The sequence below is a fragment of the Apis laboriosa genome, unplaced genomic scaffold (assembly GCF_014066325.1).
Source record: "Apis laboriosa isolate Shangri-la unplaced genomic scaffold, ASM1406632v1 scaffold122_cov146, whole genome shotgun sequence".
Lineage (NCBI taxonomy): Eukaryota > Metazoa > Arthropoda > Insecta > Hymenoptera > Apidae > Apis > Apis laboriosa.
Window position 1 is genome coordinate 1,021,479 of NW_025221084.1, and position 27,928 is coordinate 1,049,406.

The following is a 27,928-nucleotide window of genomic DNA, read 5'->3' on the forward strand; positions in this document are numbered from 1 at the left end:
CGGAATAAAGATCTTGTCGGACACGGGAGAGTACAAGACGGAAACATTGCTGCGTGGTGGCAGGACATGCCTGTTCACCGAGATAACCTCAGGTTTCAACGACCGCCCCTCCTCGACTTCCTTTACACCACGTTTACCACAAGACCCTCTCTCTAGGTTTCCATTCTTGTTTCGGCACCCACACAACACACACAAATAGAGAGATTCGTCTCTCTATTCGCAAAATCCTTCTTGCTTCTTCCCTTGGAGGCAGCAATCGTTCGTATCATTTGATTTATTTTTTTATAATAATAAAAAACAATGACGAGGAAATAATTATATTTCTTTTGGAATATAATATTTATCGTAAGAATTATATATATTTGAATAGAATCAGAAGCCAAAATGAATCAATTGTATTTTTTTAAAAATAGAAGTAACAAGGAATATAAATTTAATAATAATTAAAAAAATATTTACGATTATATACGAAAAAATAGATATCAATTTTTAATGTTTTTTTAATACGTTGTCATCATTCTGAGTAACGTTATATTATTATCCGTTAAAGAGTTAATAATTTAGATTAGATTAGAAAGAGAAAATAATTTAGATTAGATTACATTAAACCAAAAAATTGAATAAATTTTTGTTTCACGTTAATTAATTTATATTAATATATTTATTAATTTCGAATCAAAATTAAATAACTTATTTAACCAATTTGATGGATTTGCATTAGATTTGAGTTAATTTTCTTAATCCAATCTAACTAAAATTAAATTATTTCAAAGAAACAACGTTTTTGTTAATAATAAAATAATCATGTAATAATTTTTAACAAAATAGAATAAACTTTTAGAAATCATGAATAAATTTTCCGTCATTGAATTTTTCTAGTGAACATAATAAAAAAAAAAAACAATTGTTAGAAGGTAAAAAAGAAAGAAAAAGTGATTGCTGGCAATAATAACATTTCTTCGCTTCATGTTTATTTCTTATCACGTTTGCCTATTTAACCACCCACTCTAATAGATACGCTACGTTATTCCACCATAAACAGCAATCGTACGCGTCTGTAACGAAACGTCCCAGCGAAATTCTTGACACCGTCTACAACTATGGTTATTAGATGGTAAAATTTCGCTTGGCTAACGTGATGCAACTGAAAACGCGTCGATTACGCGATTCTCCCAGTCCACGTATCTTTCCTCTTACAAGTTTATCGCGGCCCATTCGCGGACGAGGACGTAAGTACGTACGATAATAAATTTCCACGGTGTTGCAGCGCACCCACACGCCGGATTCGGCGTCCAGAGAGAACAAGCCACTCAACTCGGCCATACGAGAGAATCAGTTTCAATTCATTGCGATCTCGCTTACAAAGTATCCGTTACAACGCAGCACGCTCCTCTACGAAAAAGGATTTCATCGTGAATCGATCGTAAACTACCGGCTGTCCGCACGTGCTCACTTTACGAATTTGTTAAACGAGAAAGCTCGCTTCGTCTCGACTGATCTTGTAACTCGAATTACATCGTCTGTAGACGAAAGAGTTCCGGGACTGTGTTTAAGAAGAAAAAAGGAAAAGGATTTAGAGAAAAGGGAAAAAAAAAATTTATGTTAAAATGTTCTTCGCATAATCTTCGACATCGATGCAATATGCTCGCAACGTTTATTAACAACCATTTAAAACTGTTAGAAAATTCTTCTTTTGGAATCCTTTTCAATTCGCGTGTCACATTGGCCTGTCAATGGATATTCACCTGATTTAACACCATGCGACTTTTTCCTTTTCTCATAATTCACATGAAAGATAGGTTGTACATGAAAGATGGTTGTTACGAGAACGTTGAAGGCATTGAAGCCGTGTGTGACCCACGAATTGAAGAGAATTCCGAAAGAAGAATTTCTTAACAGTTTTAAACGATTATATGAATATTGTAAGCGTTGCATTGATGTCAAAGAAACTATTATTAAGAAGAATATTTAAAATAAATTTTTTTCTTTTATAAATTTGCTGTTTTAAAAACAGATATATGATATATAAAATACAATTTAAGTAATATATATATTATAATTCAAAAATATATTCCTATACAAAAAGTCCCAGATTTTTTCATATAAATTTTGTCAATAAATGAAGCTAAAATTTTATATAATAAGAAATTTATATATAAATTCATATAAATGATTTATTAAAAAATTATATCAAAAATATAAAATGTTAAAAGATAATATTATTTCTCTTCAATCAATTCAATAGAAAGCAAATCAAAATACAAAGATTTTTGTTATTATACGTATAAATACTTTTTTTTTCTGCTGATTTATTATAATGCTAAACAACAAAATTTATTTAATTTTCATTTTGCTCTATCTTGTAAAGTAATGAATTAATTATAATATTACATATACAGGATAATTCATCAGTTATTGTTATCTTTCTTTATGTGATTATTATTGATAATAAAAAATTTTTGAGATAAAATTGAATAGCTTCAGAAGTGTATATTTTAATGTTATAATTTTTTATAAGAACGCGCGAAGCAATACTCTATTATTCACTCTATTATCTTTGATTTTCATATTATTGATTTTCATATAAATTTTACAAACTAAGTAAAAATCTCTTAAATTAATGATTTTTGAACATAAATAGATTAATATTTTTTTAGAGAATATCAAATTATATCATTTTATTATTTATGCAAAAAATATAAAATCCTAAAAAAAACATTAATGATTTTTATATACTATGCATCCAAAAAATTATTAATATCAGAATTCTTGAAAGTATATGTAAAACATTTTTTGCTATAATATGAGAATCAATTTCTAAGATAATAATATCTGATGATCATAGAGTTAAATAAAACTATAATAAATGTATTTATAACAGTATTATGAAATAGAAATTCATCCAAAATTCATAGTAATTAATGGAATCAGAAACATTTTATAATTCGAGATAAAACAAAAATCAAAAATAAAATTACATGGAAAACTTCATTTTTGAGAAAAATATATTTGAAAATCAATCACATACTAATAACTGATATTATATATTTCACACATATACTATAATTATTCTTGAAATTTGAAAAGAATATATAAGAAATGACGATAATAAAATAATGATACTAATAATAAGAAATAACAATAATAAACCAATATACTTTTAATTTGTGAAATTTGAAGAATTCCTGTTTTATTGACAGAATATTAAACAGATAGAAATTATTCTAGGATTACATAGTACATAATGTTCATGAAGATATTTTCTTCTGTATTGTTACTATTACGTCGACCATGACCACAACTTTCAATCCAACTTTCAGTTTCATTAAAAACATGTACAGCTCTTGCAATAACTCGTTTATCTGGATTGGGAAATCATTCGCAATAATAACGAACAGCAACAGATATATTTCTGTTATATGCTCTCAATGCATAAATCATATCTATGTATTCTTCGTTCGTGTATCGCATGAATTGTTTAATATGAATTGTGTAAAACTATCAATTTTAATTCGAAATCGAAATTACGAGACAAGTTGATAATAATTATAAATTTAAATTCACGATTATAATTGTTGTGATTTTTTACTATTTTATAATACATTAATACATTTCTTTGTGAATCTTTCTGAATGGATCCCAAAATGGCCTTTTCCTTTTTTCTTTTACTTTTTTGAAATTTAAATAAAAAACGTTGTTTCATATAATAATCATCAAAAAATAAAATTGCATTATGCCAATTTCCAACAATTGATTAAAATTTATTTAAATTCTACTATAAATTAAAATTATATTATATATTATAAAATTATATTATATTATAAAATTGGGTAATACTATAATAATTTTATTTTATTAATTACTAATTTTATTATAAATTTATAGATTTTTTATGATATATCATGATGGATTTGTTTAATTTAATTTACTGCATGATATATATGTTAAAATCGATAGATATAGAATTATACCGTAATTTAAACTGTTATGCTATGTAACTTATATATCTACATATAAAGATACATACAGACATATACAGATATCGACAAAATTTATTTCAAATAATAATTTAAATATAGTTATTTCAAATAACATTAATTATCATTTAATATTTCGATCATTTATATTATTTCTAACAATGTTATTTAGATAAGTAATTTATTTAAATAAGTAAATGATAAAAGTAAATAAATTAAAAAATGGATTATTTAAGAAAATGTATATTTCTTAATTGTAAATTTGTTTTTCAAATAACATTTAGAATATATATTAAATAATTATATTAATATTAGTAAATGCTATATATTAAGCACCAATCATCAATCAGTTATTTTTATGAAAATCAAATGATAATTTCATGAATCAAATAACCATGATAGAATAATTTATCAAATAATAAATAATTTATTTTGTGAAATAAATAATTTGCAAATATATTAAATACTTTATGAAATTTTATATTATTTCAAAAGTAAAATTTTTTCAAATAATTTTTAAAAAAATTAATTTTAAAATAATCTAATTTAAAAATTCTTTGAAATGTCTGATCTAAGTTATTTCATATAATTCAATTAAAGTAATTTCTAAATTTTTTTTGTTTTTAATTCTAATAATATCATAAGAAATCAACTTTTATTTTCATGATAAATTGTAGCCACTATTAATGATTTATGTTACTTTTCAATTATATTATTTGCTATCGGTATATTGAAATATTTTATTGCAATTTTTAACTTTAACTTTTTTTACAACTTTTTTTACTGTTGTATTTCTTATACAAATAACTTAATTTTTATTTATAATTTTTATTTTTTGATAATTATGACATAAAATGAAATTAAAAAAATATATAAATTTTTCTTTTTTTTATTAGTTAGAATAATATATGTTTTAATAGTTTTATAAAAGTCATTTTTATTCCAACAAATGAAATCATTTTTTATTTCAATTATATTTTATGAATAAAAGAAAAAAATATATTTGAAAGAAATGAATTATTACAAATAATATTGTATATTGTTTTACATAGAATAATATTACAAATATTATATTATATAATATAATTAACTTTTATTTTTTTCAATCTTAATTTTTAATTCTGAATTAATTTGAACAACATTTCATAAACTTTTAATAAACATAACATTTTTTACTTTTCAATATTTTTATGCAATTGCTATTATTCAGAATTTTTGGATGAACCAATATTTTTGATAATGTCAAATAAATTTTTACTTGAAATATTTATTTCTTTTTTATAATATTCTTATAGATACATTATACAATATATATATAACATTTTTAGCCATAATTTTTGTGTTACAAAGGAATTAGCTTAAATTCATCAAAAATTTTGAATTTAATAAATATTTATGTTTATAAAAAACAAAATGCAACAATTTTTATTTCGATAGAAACTTTAAATGAAATCTTTAAAATTTTTTAATTTTTCCAACATTTAAATACAATTTTATATGAGAATATTTTCTACAACAAAATAATACATTTTATAAATTTTATTTTATCTCATATAAAATTATATCTAAAAAACGACAAAAGTACTAATTCAAGAGTTAATTTTAAATCAATAATGATATTCCACTAATAAAAATATTACTTCATATAAGTCTCATTATATATTCATAATGTTTTATATAAAACAAAATCATCATTTTAATAACGCAAGTTGTTAGTTGAACTCACGAAAGTATAAAAACTTTTGTACTTACATCATTCTCAGAGAAATACATTTCATTTGCTCGATATAATTCTTAATTCCACAGATCTATTCTAATTGATATATTTCAGCTGTATCGTTCATCGTGTTGCTCGCTTTCTAAAATATTCTTGGAAATTTATAGTCGTGTACATGGATGAGTTTGGTTTAGTCATTTTGATAAGTAAGGACTAAGGTCGAATGTATTAGAGTTTTTAGTGAGGTAAGAATTTAAAGGATAGGGTTCTGATTTTTCGCATATGAAAAAGTTTAATAAGAGTTAATGGCATAATTTCAAAATTTATCTAACTTTTTGTTCTGTTAAAATTTTTCTATAATGAAAATAAAATAAATTTATCAATATAATTTTAAATTGTAACTTTTACTAGCAAAACTTCTTTTGTATAAAAATAAAAAATTTCAAATAAATAAGAATTTCAACCAATATTTCAAAAAACATATATCTATTTTTCAAAATTTTTTTCTGATTTATAGTTCTATTTAATTTATAATTTTTTATGATAAATTATTATAATTCAAGATATTCGATATTTTTTTTATATCTTTATTCTAAATAAAATCCATCACAATTCCATAAAAAAAAATTACAGAATCCTTTAACTAAATATTCTAATTTAAGAATTAATACAACTCAAAAAAGATAATATTTTCAGAATTTTTTTTTCATTATTTTTATTTCATTTAAAAGTTCGTATGGATTTTGAATTGGATTTTGAATATGGATATGGTATCTTTAACAATAGTATAAATAACTTAATTTAAAAAAAAATACAAAACAAATTTAAAAATCAAATGTTTTGATTCAAAACTTGATTCTATAATACAAATACAAACATCATGTGCAAGTATTTCACATTATATTGACATTTCACAAAGGTCAATATACAGATGTCAACACGATATTATCTATTCAAATGCACACTTTCTCGTTTAAATGCTCTTTAATGAATTGTACTGCCATTCCATCTTGTCGATTTTGTCATCAATTAGGCAATTCTGTTAGAAAAAGATCTATTTTGATTTCTAACTGCATTAATAAAAGAAAAAAGAATTATATAAATTTTCATTTACATCGAACAAGAAAGGAAAGCATAAATCGTATTGACATCTATTGATTACACGGAATATTAAATTTCTTTAAGAATATCGAGCACGATCGAAGAAAAGGCTAACCAACGAACAGATAGAATTACTAGACCGGTTTGCGGTTGGTTCCATTATTAAGTGGCGCACGAAATAGTTCGAAATAGTGGTGAGGTTCAAGTTGAGAACAATTTTTTACTACATTTTCGATTTTATGCTATTAAAATTTGTATTAATTGTATTAAATGTGTATAAACTGTATCGTATGTATAATGCGTATTAATGCGTATAATGCGTAAAATACTACATGCGTATAATAGTATATATAACTTTATCTTTTCTTTTTTAATATTTATATTTTAATATTTCTTTTAAATTCTTATATCTTATTATATATATAATAGAATTTTTATAGAGATAATCTTTATAAAGTTTCTTCTATAATATCTTCTGTAAAACAATTTCTGCATTTAAGAAATCCATTTAAAGTTAAAAAATGTTCATACTGACTTAATGACGTTTTAACACAACGTGAATGTTTTTATTTTAAATGGAACAATAGCTTCTCGTAGAATGCGATAATGTGTAAAGAAAAGTGTGTCTGTGTTAAATTTGAGAGCACTTTCAGTCAACCTCTTAAACGAAACTGTCGAATATAGTGCTTTATTTGATAAAGGTAAAAAAGATAACGAAAAAATTCAAGTTTTCAATTCTGTACAAATATCTGTATGTTTCTTATAAAGTAGAAAAACATTATAGAATTATCAACTTATTTTTTTATTATATTCTTTTTCGTTTATTATATTTTTTTCGAATTATCATATTCTTTATCATTATCTTTACATGATTTATATTTAATATTTATTATATTTACCCAAGCTAATTTCGATATATCTGGAATAATGATTAATCATTTGTAAATTTCCAAGAAACAAATTTAAAAAACTAACTAATAATAATTTTTAAAATAATAGCAATTTCAAAAATTATTTAATATTTAAAATAATAATATTATTTTAAATATATATTTTAAATATTTTAAATATTATTTTAATAATATTTAAATTTTTTATTAAACTAACTAAAACAATAAGTAAACAAAAATAAAATATATTTATATAAAAAAAATTAAATATAAATAAAATTTTTTGAAAAATTACAATAAAAATATATTTTTTTTGATTACAAATTATTCAATTTCAGAAATATATTAAATATATAAATTATATTATTTAATCCTTTTTTTTACACGTTCAATTATCAATTCATATAAATATCACTTCATATATTGTAATATAGTATATCAATACAATAGACAAACAAAATAATATTTTTTATTAAGTATTCTTCATTATTATAATATTTTTATAAATATTTCTTAATATTTCGTATATTTCGATTATACTTAGATTACAATTTTTTATCAATAATAAGTAACAAATGTATTATATTCAAAGAATCAAATTAAATATTAAAAGAAAAAGAAAATATTTATTGTTAAATACTTTTACAAAAAATATTACAATTTTAAAACATTAAGAAAAGATTACTTTAAGATGTTAAAAAGTTGCTCATTATATATATTTATTGTATATATTGTTAAAATATGGATGTATGTATTTCAATTGAAATTTTATAAATTCGTTATAAATTTGAAATTTACAATAATGATATAGTTAATATTACATATTATAGAAGGTGTCTCTAAAATGGTACAAAATGATACAAGCGGACAAAATATATGCAAAAATAAATCAAAAGAAAAGAATAATATCTTTTTGTTTGAAGCTTTATTTTCAAATAAATCAAGTTTAAAAAATTTTCAAACATGAAATGAAATTGGCTATTCCCTAATATGAATGAATTATCGACAGTAGGTAATGCTACATGTGAAAATAAACAAAAAATATAGAATAAATTTTTATGATCTAAAAATTAGTTTTCACAGAAATTGAATTTGAAAATTTATATCACTTCGAATCGTGTATTTTGATTTTCTCAAAAAAAATTAAGCGATAAAATTTTATTCTACATTTAACTATCGATAATTTATTTGTTTCAAATAAAACGATTTATTCGAAAACGAAACCTTAAACAAAACAACAAAATGTTCTTTTTGCATATAAAATCACTACACTTTATGATTTTATTCTCTCCATATAATAACTCATTAAGAACACATTTTCTGTTCTAGAATCTAACCTCAATAAGATACAGAATCCGTAAACCTAGATTATCTTTTAAACAAATTGAATCACCTTGCGGACACGTTCGCGATCTCATTCATATATAAATATATCTGAACTAGAAATATTCTTTTCCCCTCCTCAGGGCTAAAACGATCCAACATAAGGAAAGGGGAAGAGAAGACACCCGGACTCGGTATTTTATTGCGGGACGCGATACGATCGTGCTCGTTACCTTTAATAAGATCGCTCGCGAGGCATAAAATCGCGAAAGGATAATAACAATATCCCGCAAGCGCAACCAGCCGGTCATGGACAATGTTATTGTAGGTGGATGTGTGACGCATCATCGTTTTGAAATACTGCTATCAACGTCAGGTTGACCGGAATGATCGCGGACGCAATCGCTGGACGATACTGGACGCACGAGATTTAGCGCTTGTCAGGACCGTTTCGTTCCAGTTTTATCGCCCTGGGCGTAATCTCGAATTGCTCGTATATCGTGACGTGCTAATTAACCGACAGCTAATTAGCATGTATACGCACGAGTGTTGCGGCTCAATTGTCGCGAGAGAGTCGGGCGATAATGCAATGTCATGTCTCACGAATGTGATCGGCTTTCGAGAAAACGAAATTATTCGAGTATCACCATAGAATTTGAATCGATTGGATTTAATAATTCATTCAGGATTATAGATGAAATATCTCGATAATATAATATTATAATATGCAAAGTTGTGAATAAGACTTTATTTATTATATTAATTATTTATATTAACTTATACATGATGCTATGGAGATATATTGAATCATATGATGAAACTATAAAACTATATATCTTACGTATCTTTTATTAGAGTATGGAATGATTCGTGAGAAAGAATTTACTTATCACATCTAAAAAGGATTTCAGATTTAAAAGAAATGTCAATATTATATCAAAATAAAGATGCATTGTATTTTACATTTGATGAATTAATGTTTTTTACATTTATTTTATATACAACACTGAAAACATGATTTAATTATATAATGAAATATATTATAATTTTTATAAAAATATTATTTAATTTCTTATCGTTAGAGTAAAATATTTATATATGAGAAAAAAAATCTTAAAATGTTTTTAGAAAAATCTTAAAGTTTTTTTACATGTAATTTATAAAAATAATAATCAGGAAAAATTTTCAAATGCAAAATAAAGATAAAAAAAGTTAATTTAAAAATATAATATATTTAAAAAATAATTCTTTATTTATTATCTTTTATCTTTTTTACATATGTTACTTATATTGTAAATATTAAAAATATAATCTTTAAATTATTAAATTTACGTGTAATAAAATTTAATAATTAAAACTAACAAACAAAAATAAAACGTTCTTTGATTTATATAAAAATTTATATAAAGAGGTTTTCGAGGTGATTTTGAATTTAAAATCGATTAGAAAAAATAAAATAATAAATTAAAAATGGCAATCATATTTATTAAAAACTTAATATGTATTTTGAGATTCTTGAGATGGCTGAAATATTAAATATTTTAAGTTAAAATTGCAAAATGGAAAATTTAATATTAATTATTAAATCTATTTTGAAAAAAATATTATGAAAATGAATCAATTTTTCAATTTTCGATTTGGTCAGCAATTTTTGTTATATGTTTAAACACAAATCAAATTTTTTATATTTAATTATTTTCAATTTTTAATATTATCAATTTGGTTGGCATAAATATTTACTGTTTATAATATCCATTATAAATGCTTAAATAAAATCATTGATAACGTTACTAGATATCGATAAGTGTTATTTTAAATACGAATATCTTAAAGAAAATTTTTTAATTGAAAATAATATTTAAAAATATAATATTTATTATGTTTATTTAAAATTTTCTCAATATAAAATAATATAATAATAATAAAATTTTACTATTTATTTTTTACTAAATTTATTATTATTATAAGTATTATTATAAGTATCTAAATATTTTTCAATATTATAAAAAATAAATTTAATTTTGTCATTATTATTAATTTATCATTTATTGTGCAAAAAATTATTGTCCTTAGAAAAATAAAATTTATGTTTTTACTAATAAAATACTACATACTTCAATGCATTAAAAGGCAATCAATTCAATTAAATTACAATAAATAAATACATAGAGAATTAATGTCTCATAACTTGTAGTTGAAATTAATTCGAGTACTTGCACATATGAATAACGTTCATTAGAGATTATATTTTAAAATTTCAAGCAACATTTGCTATACTGATATATACAAATATACCATGTCAATTATACTTTTAAAAATACATTTTTTTCTGTCGAATTCGATTAATGTGCGATGCTTCATAAAGGATCACTAAGAAATACGAACATACAAAAGCCAACATGGAACCAAGATCGAAATAGATCAGGAGATAAATTAAACGGCGAGTATGGATCGAAGTTGTCTTCCGGTTACAGAGAGATCTCATGATTATCAAGTGCAGCTCCATAAACGCAAAGGATAATAAACTAACGCTCTCACGACGACGTAAATCATCATTTAAATTCAAGTTGTTTGACACATTGCGATTCTGGATCAATTCATACGTGAAAGTAGATCCATTTGCCAACAACTTGCATTGCGAATATATTAAGACACGAAACTCTTTCAACAGAGAATTTTTTTTCTATTAGAATGATTTTTTTAATTAAATTATTTATATTTAGTTTCTGTAAAAAAGCGTTCTTTTTCTACTACTAAATAAATTTTAGTAGTAAGTTATTTATGAAATATTATTTATATCTTTTATTAATATCTTTTCTCTTATATTTTATTTTAATCAATAAAATATCTTAATCGATAAAATCGATAAATCTTAGAAATAATTCATTTAATATAATTTTTTTATTTCGTCATATTTTTTTTTAGTTGATAAATATTAATGATAGTTATTTTATTTTTATTATGCTTTATTCTTCTAATAATCGATAAATCTTAATAATGACATTAACAATTTTTTAATTTTTTTTATTGGATCATTTCTAATCTTCAAGATTTTTTTCAAATTAAAATATAAACCATATGAAATTACAATTTAAATTATCATTTTGCTGAATTTTAATTTGTTTATTTAAAAAATATAAATTTAGACTTTTGAAATTTTTATTAATTTTGATAAAATTGTTTTTTTTTTATTTCAATCTAACAGATTCAATATATCTAAATATAATTTTTTGACTTCGAGAAATTAATTTTTTAATGTTGAAAATTATAAATAAATTTTTATTTCATTTAAATTTATTCATGTCCAAAAATTAAAAAAAAAATTTAAAAAATTAAAAAAAAAAATATGATTATATTTCAATTTTTGTAAAATTTTTTGTAAAATATTTTAATTGTAAATTTATATTTTTTATTTTTTTTATTTTAACAAATATATATTTATCTGTTCAATAATGTTAATCATATTAAATACAGCATTATATTTTATAAAATACAATTGTTCATTACATTTTTCTCAACTAAATTTTCTAAATAATAAATATTGAAAGTTTTAGCTACACAATAAATTTTTATTAATGATGGAATCTTTAAAATTAACATTAATATAAATTAGGATGCGTCGAATAAATAAATCGTATATTTAGCTGTTAATTATTTATAATTATTTATATCTATCTACTACTTTTCACCAATGATACTTTTATTAATAATCAGATATATATTAATTCAGTTGTTATTCACTTGTTCATTATTTATGAAAATATATCATTGCTAGAAATCATAGAATTTTGGTAATTACCTTACATCTTCAAAAAATGATAAGAATTGATGAAATATAAATGAAAAGAATATGATTGGAATAGTTAAATAATAAATTAATAAAATTTATTCATTATATATATATATTATATATGATATATTTAAATTTAGATTTGAATGTAATTGAGAGAAAGAAATGAAATTTGATAAGATTATTTGAAATAATGATTTTTAAAATTATAAAAATATCTTTGGAGAAAATGTTATAAAATAAAAATAAATGTTTGTATAAATGGTAATAAATGTATCATCATTGGGATTAATCGATCAAAAAAAAATATAATAAGACAAAAATGAAAATGCATTTACTCGTAAAATTATTAAGAAAAAAATAAATCTTTTGAGTTTTATCAATCACAAGAAAGAATAAAACAAAATAAGAATAAAGTGAATTATTGAAAAATTATTCATTTATCAAAAAAAAAATACAACACAGTAAAAAAAAAGTAATTAAATAAATCTTTGATCAATTTATTGATCAAGATAAAATGAAATGAAATAAAAATAAAATTCTATAAATGAATTACATGTAAATAAACAAAATATTATGTTATAATATTAAATTAACAAAATATTATATATTAAACAAACAAAAAATTTTAAAATCGGAATTCTATACTAACAATACAAAATACATATTAAATATATGCTAAATCCATGAAAAAAATCAAAGATAATTTTTCTAATCGAAGATAAAAAAAAAATTTCAAATAAAAAAACTTTCTCATTTAAATTCAAAGTACAATAACATCTTGATATCTAGAGATTTCACTATTTCATTTATTCATAGTTGAAAAATTTGCATTCAAATTTATTTATAATAAGTTTGCATATGAATTATGAATTTGACAATGAAACTAATAATCATATATAAAATCATGTATATATATGAACATAAAATTAGTTACAAAAATATTTATACATTTTATGTAAATTAAACTAATAAGTTATATTATCAAAATCAACAATAATTTGAAACATAATATGAAACATTATATATTTGTGTAAGTCTTAATTTATAAAATTATATATAGAATAATTTTTTTATTAATAAAATATTCTCTCATTTTGAAAGAATCGAGCTTTAAAGTTTCAAAATTATTTTCATTTTTTAAATGTAATTTCATAATAGTAAGAAAATCAAATAGCAAAATATAAAATTCGATTTTAATGTTGTATTAAAATTTTCTTATTATAAAAAATATTTCCAATTCAAAACAAAAAAGAAATAAAAAGAGTGCTAAAAATTTGAAAGTTGAATTTATGAACTCAAAAAAATTTTTCCATCAAAAAATAAATTATAATAATAATCTAATCTAATTTACACATAATCACAAAATCAAATTTTTCAAAATAAATTATAAATTTTCTTGTAAAATAGCATTATGAATACTTTTTAAAATTACTATCTATTGCATTTCAATATCCACGGAAGATTTATTATTAAAATTATTAGAACGAGATACGATTTTAATATATTTCGATTTCAAAATATGTAAAATAATAATTGTTCTTAGGATAATGTAAATACGTTTCTTGCATGAAATATTATTTATAATCAAAATTAATTGAATTTAAACAAAAGATAATTTTTCTAATCATTCTCTACAAATTTCACCGAATTCTAATCTTAGAAAAAATTTTTGCCAATAACCGATATCAACCGTTTCTGAGTCACCGAAAGTTACTCTTTAACCAAGAAACAAATTGTATCCATACCCACGCGTGAACCTATTACAGGACTTATGTTCGAAAGCGTTTCATATCTTGCAGCCTACTATTTCTCTCGAAAGTGCTTCATAAACCATAAACATGAATCAAATAAAGACAATAGTGACAAATAATTCAAGAATCAAGAAATATTCGAATAAAGTTACGATATTTCAATAAATGTTATATTTTAATAAATTTCAACATTACAGTACATTATATATAAAAAAAAAAAATCACAAAAAAAAAAGAAAATTTCCATAAATATAATACTTAATTAATTAAAATAATTACTTAAAAATGATATTTATAAAAAATTAGGAAACAAGCATTTTAAAATCTTCATTTTTATATCTTACGATATAATTTTTATAGTGAAATTTTACGAGTAGAAATATCAAATTTTTCATAAAATTTAATTTCATCAAACTCTATATTTAATCTTTCTATTGAATTTAATTATGTTTAAAATTAATTTCTCAGCTGTAGAATGAACCTTTATCACAAATTTCGTCGACGCTTAATTAATTTAAGAATTCATTGAGAATTTAATGTTTTTGTAATTACTAAATTAAAAAATAAACAGATATCCCTATTTTTTTAGTGTAAATCATCAAACTGTTAATTTTATTCTTTACTATCTTATTTATATTTAATATATTACATAATTATGCAATAATTACCAAAATTTAATAATCACAAAAATATTTGTTTTCTTTTTTCATTCGTATCACAATGTTAATGATCAAGCGACTTTATAAATACATTCTTATTAGCATACTCATCGTATTTTCAGCAGAAATTAAATGATCGATTCCATGACGAAATCAAATTTCGTTATTAAATATCAATCAATAACTCTCAATCATCGTAAACAATCGCCCACGTGCACAAAGTTGTCGCTTATAAATTTCTCGAAGCCATTATACGAGTCATTTAAAACACGATGATATAAATTAAAAGACATTCCTGTTTCGCCAATTGATCGTGGACCAATCCTTTTTCGGCTTTACATCATGCTTTTTTTACCTCGGTTTAGTGTATTGTGCCGTTTAATTTAAACATTTCAATGATACTTAATACACAGAAAAAAAAATTATACGTTAGAAGATAAAGATATAAAAGATTTATATATGTTACATTTCACATGTATTAGAAAATTTTAATCCTTTTTATCAGGATATGGAAATATTTGCTATATAATTGATAAAAAATATACAGAGCGTCCCAAAAATCTACCAATTGAGTATATTTGACCAATTTCAATATTTTCTTTTGCAAATTTTCATTTTGCTTTTGTTAACGAATTATTAACGAATTATTTAAAAAAGACTGAATATATTGATTTATTTATTATGAATTTTTTTTTGCAAATTTTCATTTTGCTTTTGTTAATGAATTATTAATAAAAAAAAACTGAATATATTAATTTATTTATTATATGGATTTTTGTTACATAACTGTGACCTCCTGCTATTATTTATAGTGTCAAATATAATATCAATTCAATAATAGAGAAAATAATTAAATGTAGCAATATGTAATCAATTTTATTTGATATAACTGATTAATGTATATAATAATGTTTTCCAAAATGTAGATTACGATTTCTAAGAGAGAATATATTGACATCCGATGCTGCTCTAACTAATCTTGATTTAACGATTCTGAACTTTATTGAAATGATAAAAGATAAGATATCCAAACATAGATTTAAAACTTTAACTTCAAATATATATTAGTTTCTAAGATATTAATAAAAACTTTGGATATATATATATATTGAAAGTTATGTAATAATATATTGAATGTTGTTTATATAGACGTTAATAATATGATGAATATTTGCTATCCATATATTATTAATACATTACTATATATTACTAATATAATAGTTTACTAATTCAATTATAATGATCGTCGTCTTCGAATAATTATTAACATTTAACTACATTGGCTTCATATCTAAAATATCTAATCAGTATATAATTCATCAAAAGTCTGATCAGTCTTTCTTAAGAAATTAAACACATTTGCTTTATCAAGTAGAATTTGAAGTATGGAAATAGAAAAAAAATTAATTTGCAAAAATTAAAAACATTTGTAAATATAGTAATAATTACTATTATTTTGGTTCAAATAAAAGCAAATTCTGTAATAATTGAATGAGGATAGAATTTAAAAGTAAGCATTTACTATTTTTCATGGAAACAACTAATGATTTTACATAGAATATCCAATAAATACCAAGTTCGACTATTAAACATTTCATACAATAACTTCTACAATAAAAACGATTATATTGGTCTATGTTGAAAAAATTAAATATATAGTATTAGTCAGATTAATATCATTGGAATTAAATTTTTATATTTGGAATCCATCTCTCTTCTCCTAATATTCTTCCAAATTTCATATTCAATTACCAAAGATTTTTTTCGAAACTCTATCTGTGTATACTTTATATAGAGCAGAAATTTGAAAGCAATCAAGTGACAATAAATTTCATTAGTAATTGTGAGGCATATTTATTATCTAGAATATTTAAATAATAAAATAATGTATGATTTGTTTCTTACAGTCCGGTTGAATTCTTCTAGATGTTCGTTTGAATGTAAATTGCAAAAAAATTTGTTGCAAATTTCTAATCAAAAGTATTGCAAATATCGCGATAATCTTTCAATGCACAATTAATATGTCTGGAAAATAGACATGATACAAACAGACATGAAAATTTTTTGGACTATAAGAATTCTGCCAGTATTCTTAGATCTATTATACTCTAAATTGAGTAAGTATTCAATTATTTAAAGATTGACACTTATGAAATCTTTCAAGTATCAAAGAAATCATGAAATTGATATAAAAAGTCAATATAAAATCAATTAAATTATTAAAATTAAGTCGATAATTACAAAATTAATACATATATAAAATTAATATATTTAAATGAAATCGTTTAAAGAAATAAGATTTTAATTAAAAATATACTTAATAGAATTCTTCAAAATATTAAAAATTATTATTTATATTGTTTAATTTTAAACAAAAAATTAGCTATTTAAAATTAAAATTCTTTCGTGAATCAATTTTGATGATATTCGAAATCACTTAAAATCACTTGAAATTGGAATAAAATATTGTGAATTTTGAAATTTAAACATATTATAGTATCTTTTAACTGATCAAACTTTCGATATGTTCAGATACTCAAATTTAAATTGACAGAACAGACTTATTTTTATATTTGACTTGCAGCATATTTTTATTGGATTTATATTGAGAATATTTCTATTTCATATATAAGATAAAACAATAAGTTTAATTATTATCTTATTATTATTTCTAGAGTTATGAAGAAACTTTTTTTTATAATAATAAAAAAATAATAAATATAAAAATTTTACAAGATATTTGTTTACAAGTCTGCTTACTTTTATCCGCCCTTCATGATACATATTTAAACTTTAATAATTCACACAGAGTATACAGTCTATGTGTATATGCACGCGACCTTGCACTGTAAATCGAGCTTACTCTTCGTAATCTTTGCCTCGTGTCCTAATATGGACATGGTGCTCACATTTCTCTTGTACGCAATTTACAGCTGAAATGAATTTATGGAAAGGTGAGCGTCCTCCATTTTCTTCGCCCGTTTCAGCAGTCGCCGCCATGGACGCACGACGAAACGATAAATTTCTCCGTTACCCTCTTCCGACACTAAATAGATGTACGCGCTGCCGTTCTTTGACATAAACGCCCGGGCATAAATTCATCAGGCTCCGGGACTGATCCGTTTGCCTAACTGTTCAACGTATCGCCGCATATACGATCAGTTTCTCGATAAATCGACGCCATGCTTCGTGAGAAACGATCTGTGCAGGATTAGATGACGTTACGATGCTGAAGAAGGTAATCTTGTTGTTAACAGACAATCGATACCGATATCATCTCAGTTTATATTTAATTATTATTTGAGATATTATTCAATATAATCGAAATTTTATAACTCGAAAATTTTTATATTTTTATTTTTATAATTCTATGTCTCTTAATTTTTTGATCTGTTTTCTATAACAGAATAAATTACAAAGATTAAAATCCAGCCATTCTTCTCGTGTATAAAAATTTTTAATGGGATAAAGTAAATGTAATGTTTTATTTTTAGACATCACATTCTGTATAGATTAAAAAAAGATATCAAAAAATAAAATAAAATAAAATAAATTATAATGAATATTTATCACGAATATTTTTTTCATTGAATATATATTATAAATTAATTCTATTTATTTTAATCTTACATAGATATAAATAAATGAAATTTTTTATTATAAAATTTTTTTTATAAATAATTGCAATTAAAAGAAATTATGGTAGTAGTCATCATAATATTTCATTACTGCAATATTTTATGCAATCTATTATAGCAAGCAGATCATGATATAAGTGATTAATCAAAAAATAAACTAATTAAAATAAATACAATATATAAATCTCCTTATCAGCTTACAATTCTGTTGATTAAATAATCATAAATAAAATTTTATTCATCAACTTTCAGTAATTTATTATGTGGAGATGAGCGATATTTTAAAAACGAAGAAAAAAATTGATTAATACGGTAAAAATATAATAATATTATGTCTATTTGAGGTATCTAACATAAAAATCAATTAAATAGATAAAATAAAGAACAAATAATAAATCAAATAATAGATAAAAAAGATCAAATAATAAAGATAAAATAAAGAAAGAAATAATAAATTAATTAATTAATTAATCATATGTGATTTGTTTGCTATGTTTTTATCCTAATTATAAGTAATATTCATAAATGTATTTAGTATTTATTTATTTTTTTCTTTTTTTGATAAAAGAGTAGATGAAATTTAAAATTTCCAAAAAACAAAATTTTAATGTTAATTAATTATTTTAAATGTTTTAAATTAAATGTTAATATTAGCATATTAACATTTATGTTATTGATTCATGTTTAAGAAAATAGAGATGATTATGGAAACTTGATAATTCTAACATAATTTCCTGAATTATTATATTTTTTTTTTATATTGTAATTGTTCCTGTATATAAATATATTAACAAAATGAAAAAAAAACATTGTCTAAGATAAATATTTCGAATAAAATTTCGTGAGCAAATTAAATATAAAAATTCATATAAGTGAAAGTAACTATTTTATTGCTAATTATATATAAATATTATATGTGAAAGTTGTAGATACAAATGAAAGTGGTCACTATAAATATTTTCAAATAAATTATATAAAAATTCTTGTTTGATAATATTGTTTTATGAAAAAAGAGAAATTATATTCTACAATATTCGAAATTTCTATTAAAAAAAAATTATTGATTATTATTTTATTTGTATTTTATATTTCTATTTTACAATTAGCATTTTTTAGTTATATTGGAAATAAAGAACTTTAATATTTTTATTTAATTAAAAAATTACTAAATTGTGATATTAAAAATAAAAATATGCTTTCTTCTCCTTTTATTTAATTTAATCATTAAGCAATTAAGTAGTAAATAATTTTATTTTATATTTATTAATATAATAATTTTAATATTTTATATTTTAATATTTAAAAAATAAGGGAAAAAAATAAAAAAATATTTACTGTGATTTTTGCTTTAAGTAAAATTAAAATTACTATAAAATAATTATTTTATAAATCATTTTTTTATGACTTCTAAATTAAAATATACATTTCATATATATAAGCAATTAAATTTATTGCATGTAATTTCTTTATTAATCAATTGATTTATTATCAATATTTTATTAATCAATATTTTTTTTAAATAAAACTATTTTTTATTCTTCGCTTTTTTTCCTTTTTTTTCATTTATAATAGAAATATTTTGTATTATAATTATTACAATATTATTAATTTAATATTATATTTAATATTATATATATTTAATATTGTATATAAAGTTTTATTAAATTAATCATGTTAATATGGAAAAAAACTTTATATTGAAAGAAACATTGGAAATTAACATTGGATATACAATTTATTATTATAGATATAATTATTATTATTAGATATATTTTTTTCTATATCCAATCCATTTTGATCGCTGACTTTTAATAAATTTAAATTATAACAAAACTCCTCAATTATTTAACAAGTAATCAGTAACAACTTGCATATTAAATAAAATAATTAATTTGAATTAATCAAATATTACCATTTCTTTTATTCTTTTAAAAAGAGTATATTCTTTATTCCGAAATTTCATTTATGTATTATGATAATTCCATCATCAATCATTAAAATTGTTTTTGATTAGTTGAGAATATGTTTCATAAATTGAATGCACCAATATAGTGATCTTCTTATTATCTTATAAATCAAGCAAAGATATAGATCTATTATAAGTATTCGTAATTAAGAATTTCTTCAATGATCATGACATGAACATTATTTTTCTCGAACATATGAATAACAAAGAGATATGTCATTTCTCAACAATAAGATTATTAATAATGGATCATACGTATATATACAAAAATCATTTTGTTTAGCACATATTCACAATATATAGACTGAATATCTCGGCTATTGATTATTGATAATAGAAAAAATATATTAAATTAAATTTACATGATTTTGAATGGAACAAATTTAAAATAAATAATTTTTTGATATTTTTTGATATTCAATGCGTAAAAGTCATATTACAAAATCAATTTTGTTTTTTAAATAGAATAGGAATATTATTATTTCTATTAGGAATTCTATCGCTCATATAAAATAAATTATTATTAATTAAGTTTTATTAAAAATTATTATTATTAATTAAGTTTTACTTTCTCTTGACTTTCATTGACCTTAAATGACCTTGAATCATAAATTGCATGCATTTTAAAATTTTTTATAAAATATATAAAAAAACATATCATTCTATTTAAGAAAATGAATATATTTTATATGTTCATATTTTATATGAACATATATACGCCTATTTATCAAAGATGACTTCTATTAAACTGTATAAATAATACCATATAAGTTTGATCCAATATATATTTTTTTATCATCAATAATAATAACCAAAATATTTACTTGGTTTAGAAGGGCTGAGAGAAAGAATTGATTTTTTTAAATAAGTAAAGAAAAATAAAAAAGAAAGATAAATATTTTTAGAGAAAAAATATTTTTAAAAAAAAAGAAAAATAAATATTTTTATTTCTTTAATAAATTCAGAATTTTACAAATAAAATTTTCTTCAAAATAGTAATTAATATTTTATTACTATTTTATTATTTTATTTATATAAAAAAAAATAAAATAAAATATTACAATTGTATTGCAATAATAAATATTTAATAAACAGTATTTAGTAATAGTATTTTTTAGTAACAGTATTTAGTATTTAATAATAATAAGTATTAACATTTTTAAATGAATATTTTTTTAAAAATAGTTTTTTTTAAATAATATTTTGAATAAATAATTATTAATGTTACAATATAATATAAATAATATAATATATTAATATTATATTATAATTATATTAGTATATATTATATTATAATAGTATATTAATAATATAATATAAATAATAATAATATAATATATTTAAATTATATTATGCATAAAATAACATAGAAAGATCAATCTATTTTCAATGTAAGAAATAAAAAAGAAAGTTTATTGCGTTTTCATTAAATAAAAAATAATTATTTTATTTATTATACATAATTTGAATCAATAAATAATAAGTAGTATTTATTTGTGATTTAAACATTAAATATTATAATGTTTTTTTCAGTAAATAATATTTGCTTATAGAAATATTTCAGTTTTTTAATATTTATTTTAATTATTATTTCCTTAATTCTGATGAATATTTTCTTAATTGAAAGAATTTGAAAAAAAATATTTTTGCAATAATGGATTTAATATTTCACTAATAATAATAAAAAATTAATATTTCACTAATAATAATTAAATTTTTTTATCAATATATTTATTATATCTTTTGCTTTCATTTCTTTTTTATATCTTAACTATTTTTTTTTCGTTATATCATTATACATATAAATATTTCTTTATTCATTATTAATTTAAAATTTGAAAAATAAATATATATAATGATAAATTTTATAAAATTCATATAAAAAAACTTTCTTAAACTGATAATTCTTATATTTATATTGATTTATATGTGTTTTTTATATGTCTATTCAATAAAAAATAAATAAATAAAATAATAACATCAATTATATTCTTTTTTATATTTTTTTTATACAATTTCTGCAATTTTTTTTTTATATCTGCAACAATTAATTTATAATTTATTTAATATTTGTAATAATGTTACATTAACTCTCTATGTTACACTATGAGACTAACTCTGCATAATTCCATTTAAAAAACATATGATTAATGATTTAATTATATATCAAGAAAGTTTAAAGAAACTTCATAGCGTAGAAAATATTTGGAATAAATACATAAATCTTTAAATTTTTGCATGTAACGATATTTTTTATAAAAGATTTCTATTTTAATTTCTTATTAAATTCTTTGATAAGTTTATAAGATTCGAGTGAATATTATAAGTAAGATAAATTAAGTGAATATTTCACATATTTCAAACAGCTAAATCAGTTTGTTTATTGTTCATATTCATTTATTATTCATTTGTTTCACTTACATAATTTATATATCAATTTCATAAATTATATACAAATAAAACATTATATAACATTCAAATCTAATTATAATTTGATACCAGAAAAAAACTATATATAATATATCAAATATAATTTTTATATTCAATATATAATTTTTTATATATATAATTTTATATAATTTTATATAATTTTATATAATTTTTTATATATATTTTTATATATATATATTTTTTTTTATATATAATTTTTCAGTTTAATAAGGATAAACTTTTATTCTAATAAATTCTAATAAAAAAACACAAATTAAATTTTATTTATATATGAAATATTATGAAATATAATATAATATTTATAATAAGTATAATAATATATAATATAAGTATAATAGTATAATATAATATATATTTATAATAATATATAATATAATAAATATAATATTTCATTTACATTTCGAATATTTATAATATATTCATTCATAATCTATCGAGTGCATTTTTCTGCATTATTCTACAGAAACTATGATCAAAAATAAATTATCCATACTTCAGAGATGTTCTTACGATGTATCACATATTTTTATATTCTTAAATAACGCTTATATTCTATTCTGTCATAATATTTCATATTATATATGTGAATTTTTTTTGTTTGAAATTTTTTTTTATTAATTATAATATAAATAGTTAATTCAGAAATTTTAATTTGAAATTCAAATTAAAATCTTAAAAAGTTTTTATGTCTTTATTTTAGTTATCTATGAAATATATGAAAAGTTTTTTTCTTATGCAGTTATTAAAGTCCAAATTGCTCTATTTTAATATTTAAATACATATTACTTATTTACACACTTATTTACATAAGTATATTTAAATTATAGAATTATAGAACTATAATATATTAAAATTAAAGGATCCTACAATAATTAAAGTTATTGTTTTTTTTATTGTCAAATCAAAAGAATTAAAAGATAAATTGTAAAGAATCCTGCGAATTTTCTTTTTTTCTCAAAAGACATAAAAATACTGTTTCATTTTTATTTAATACATTATTCAATATATTATACTAAATTGTACCCAATTATATTTATATGAGTACATAATATTGAAATATATTTTAAAACTATATTTTTTTATCATTAATAACAATAATAATATTATTAAAATAAATTTTTCCTCAATTAATAACAATTTCCATTATAGTAAAAATGAAGCTGTAATTACATTTAAAACTACTATATTGCAAGCTGTAATTACATTTAAAACTACTATATATTATTGAAAATCTGAAAAAAATCTATTATTTGATCATACATACCTATAATTCTAAACAAAGCTGAAAATCTTTATAATTTTAAAAAATATCTCAAATTATATTTTTTAAATTTACATTCAGAAAAACACATAGAGAAAAACAAATTTTATAATTCCATTATGATTTTTTATATTTGTAATTAAAAATTCAAAGAAAATATTTTTTTTTTTTTTTGAGAAAATATACATGTATACAATAATACATAATACATATTACATAGCTATTCTCGTACTTTCTGTTATTTAACATATAGAGAATGAGCAATATTTATAATTAATTCGAAATGAAAGAACCGGAATGCGGCGAAAAAAGATTATTAGATATATTAAGCATAGCAGAAATACTTGATAGTTTTTGTGTAGAAAAAATTTCAATCTCAAAACAAGAACCAGAACACTGCGCGAACACTTTCAAGGTAATCGTCACCTGGATCGCAATCGATCATGATCAAACGACAAAAATCAAACGAAATGAATCATTGGAACATGTATATCTATAAATGTGTGACTATGAATTATAACCTTATGAACGTAACAAACATCGATCAATATTATCGTGCAACTATCGTGCGTGTAGGAAGATCTGCCGGAACTTTTCAATCTTCTTTCTTACTTATAAAATGATCTATGCGAACTCAAATAGAAAGAGATAATAATGGAGATTTTTAATACGAATTACTTTTTGGAAATATTCAATAAATAGATTTTTTTACAGTTAATTGATTTTATTACAGCATCAAGAAATTATTAAATGTTTAAATTTAATGAAATTTTGAAATCTTTTCTAAATTAATATTTTTATTCTTTATTTCTTAATTTCTTTCAATTTTTATAGGTAGAAAAAGAAAGATCATGTATTTTAAAAGAAATTTTAAAACTTTAAAAATTTTTTTTCTAATTTTTTCAATATTTTCATAAAAGAATTAAAGAAATGTTATAAATTTTTTACGTTTTACTAACTAACAAATTTTATTTTAAAAGAAATTTTAAAACTTTAAACTTTAAAATTTTTAAATTTTAAAATTAGAAAAAAATTAGAAAAAAATTTTTTTTCAATTTAAAATATCTAAATATTATGTAATATTAATAACTATTTTTTACCAATCCATATTTTTTTAAAGACAAAAAATCAAAATAAAAATTCCGATTAAAATATGAAATTTAACGATAAAATTCGATTCGCGATGAAAATTGCTTTCGTCAAAATCCGCAAATTGTTCCGGGAGTTTCATTGCATTATAATTAGGCATCGGCATAAAAGGCGATCCTGACGTTCAAATTAAAATTGGCCGAGGTTGATGGCTGGCAAGTGAGCGCGAAATCAACCTGGACGCGGGACAGTATCGCGTAGGTGTCGGGAACGAAGAGCTCGTGAATGAGTTGAGACGAGAGAACGAAAAAAAAAAAAAGGAAGGGAGAGGGAAAAAAAGAAAACAAAAAAAGGCAACATCGAGAGAAGAAAGGAACGCGGCGGTAACTCATTCAGCATGGCAAACGAGCTGAAAGAGCTCCGTAGGTAATTAATTGTGCTCGCGCTTTACGCGGCCCTACGTGTGCCGGATAGCTGTAAATTAACGTGACGGAAACGCCAGAGGACAGTGTGGGCTTTGCGTTGCACTGTTGATGTATCATACTTATCCACGAAATGAAGTAGATCGAATCACTTGACATGGATTAAAATGTGCGCCATGTGGACGAATTGAGATTCGACCATGTGAAAACATTTTTTCTAATATTTGTTAATCCTTCGCTTAATTAAAGATAAAACTTGCACATTATTTGTTTATTTTGAATAAGAAATATGAAATTTTTTATGAATTTATAAAAAATATACATTTATATTTTAAAATTTTCATGAATATGCTTTCTTTCTTTTCCCATATTATCCCATATTAAATATATAATACTTATAAATCCCATATTAATTATATAATACTTGAAATATATGATACAATTTTTGGAACTTTTTTCATGATCACAATTGAAAAATAAAATTTTAATCTGTCAAGATATTGTTTATTATATCTATCATATATTAAATCTGATTATAATTTTGATATTTGGAAATTTAAACTGCATCAACAATTTTAGGTGAAATACCTTATATGTTAACATAATTTTATAATTATTTTTTTTATATTTATACATATAACATGCAAAGCATGTACAATAGATATTTCTAAATTCTAAAAAATGTTTCTTCCACTCAATATTTTTTATATCAAAATTAATCAAAAATATAAAAATTAAAATGTTTCTCTTTTTTTATTTAAGTTTTGTTATTTTTGATTATTAAATTAAAATTTTGCACATAAATTTTACTTTTTAATGGAACAATTTGTTATGAATTAATTAAATTGTGCTTCTAAATACATTTTAATTTTAAATGAATGAATATATGTAGTAATTAATGTAGCATTATCTATTTTTTTTGACCATTAATTATCTTAAAAATAACAATATAAAAATAAAAATGTCATTTGCAGTAGAAATACAATTGATCCTCGAATATACAAACTATTAATATATTCAGAATTTTTCGAATTATATTTAAAATTTTTCGAAGAATCAATTCTCCAGTTACCGAATACAATAAACAATTTTATTTATTTTCGTTTCGTTTCATTTTATATAAATTTTAATTATTTATTCTAAAATAAATAAATAAATTTTAACCTTACTTTTGTATATAAATTTTTATGTTTTGATCTCTAAAATCCTGACTGTTCAAAAGTAATATCTCATACATTAATACCTGTATATAACTGTACCTGTATATTTGCAATCCCAACTTGTATATGTCTCGTAAATGTCTGTAAGTAAAACTTAAATTTATCAAAGAATTTCAATGGACGCATAAAAGTCACATAAAGATTAATTTTATTTTTTTAAATAAATAGAATTTTATGTTTTTTAATGCATCAATCGATGTAACTTGATATTTTCTATGAAAAAAATATATACGTATCAATCGATACATATATGCTTAAAAATTATTAATAATTATTAATTTAGGATATATATTTTAATTTTGTAGAAAATTATTGCATAAATGACAAGGAAAACATAAACAGATGAATATCACTTTTTTTATTTCTTATATAATAAATTTTTCAAATTGAAATATTTCTTAAATTAATAATTTTTAAATATATATGAATTAATATTTTTTTATAAAAAATTTCAAGCTGCGTTGATTAATGCATTAAAAAATGTATAATTTTATTTAATAAAAAAGTTGTATTTAATAAAAAAATTAATCTCTATATGTTTTGAATTATTAAAAAAAAACTAATAATATGCTTTCCTTAACTGCATTCAATTTTTATTTGAAACATTTTTCACTATTAATAATAAGAAAATCATGAAGGACATCTTATATATGTATGAATAAACATATGA

At 20.6% G+C, this 27,928-nt stretch overlaps 1 protein-coding gene across 1 annotated transcript in view; it reads left to right on the forward strand.

The window, feature by feature from the left end:
- Window positions 1-27,928, forward strand: part of LOC122720198 (protein Wnt-7b-like) — a 186,550-nt gene that overhangs the window by 151,517 nt on the left and 7,105 nt on the right. The window lies entirely within an intron of this gene.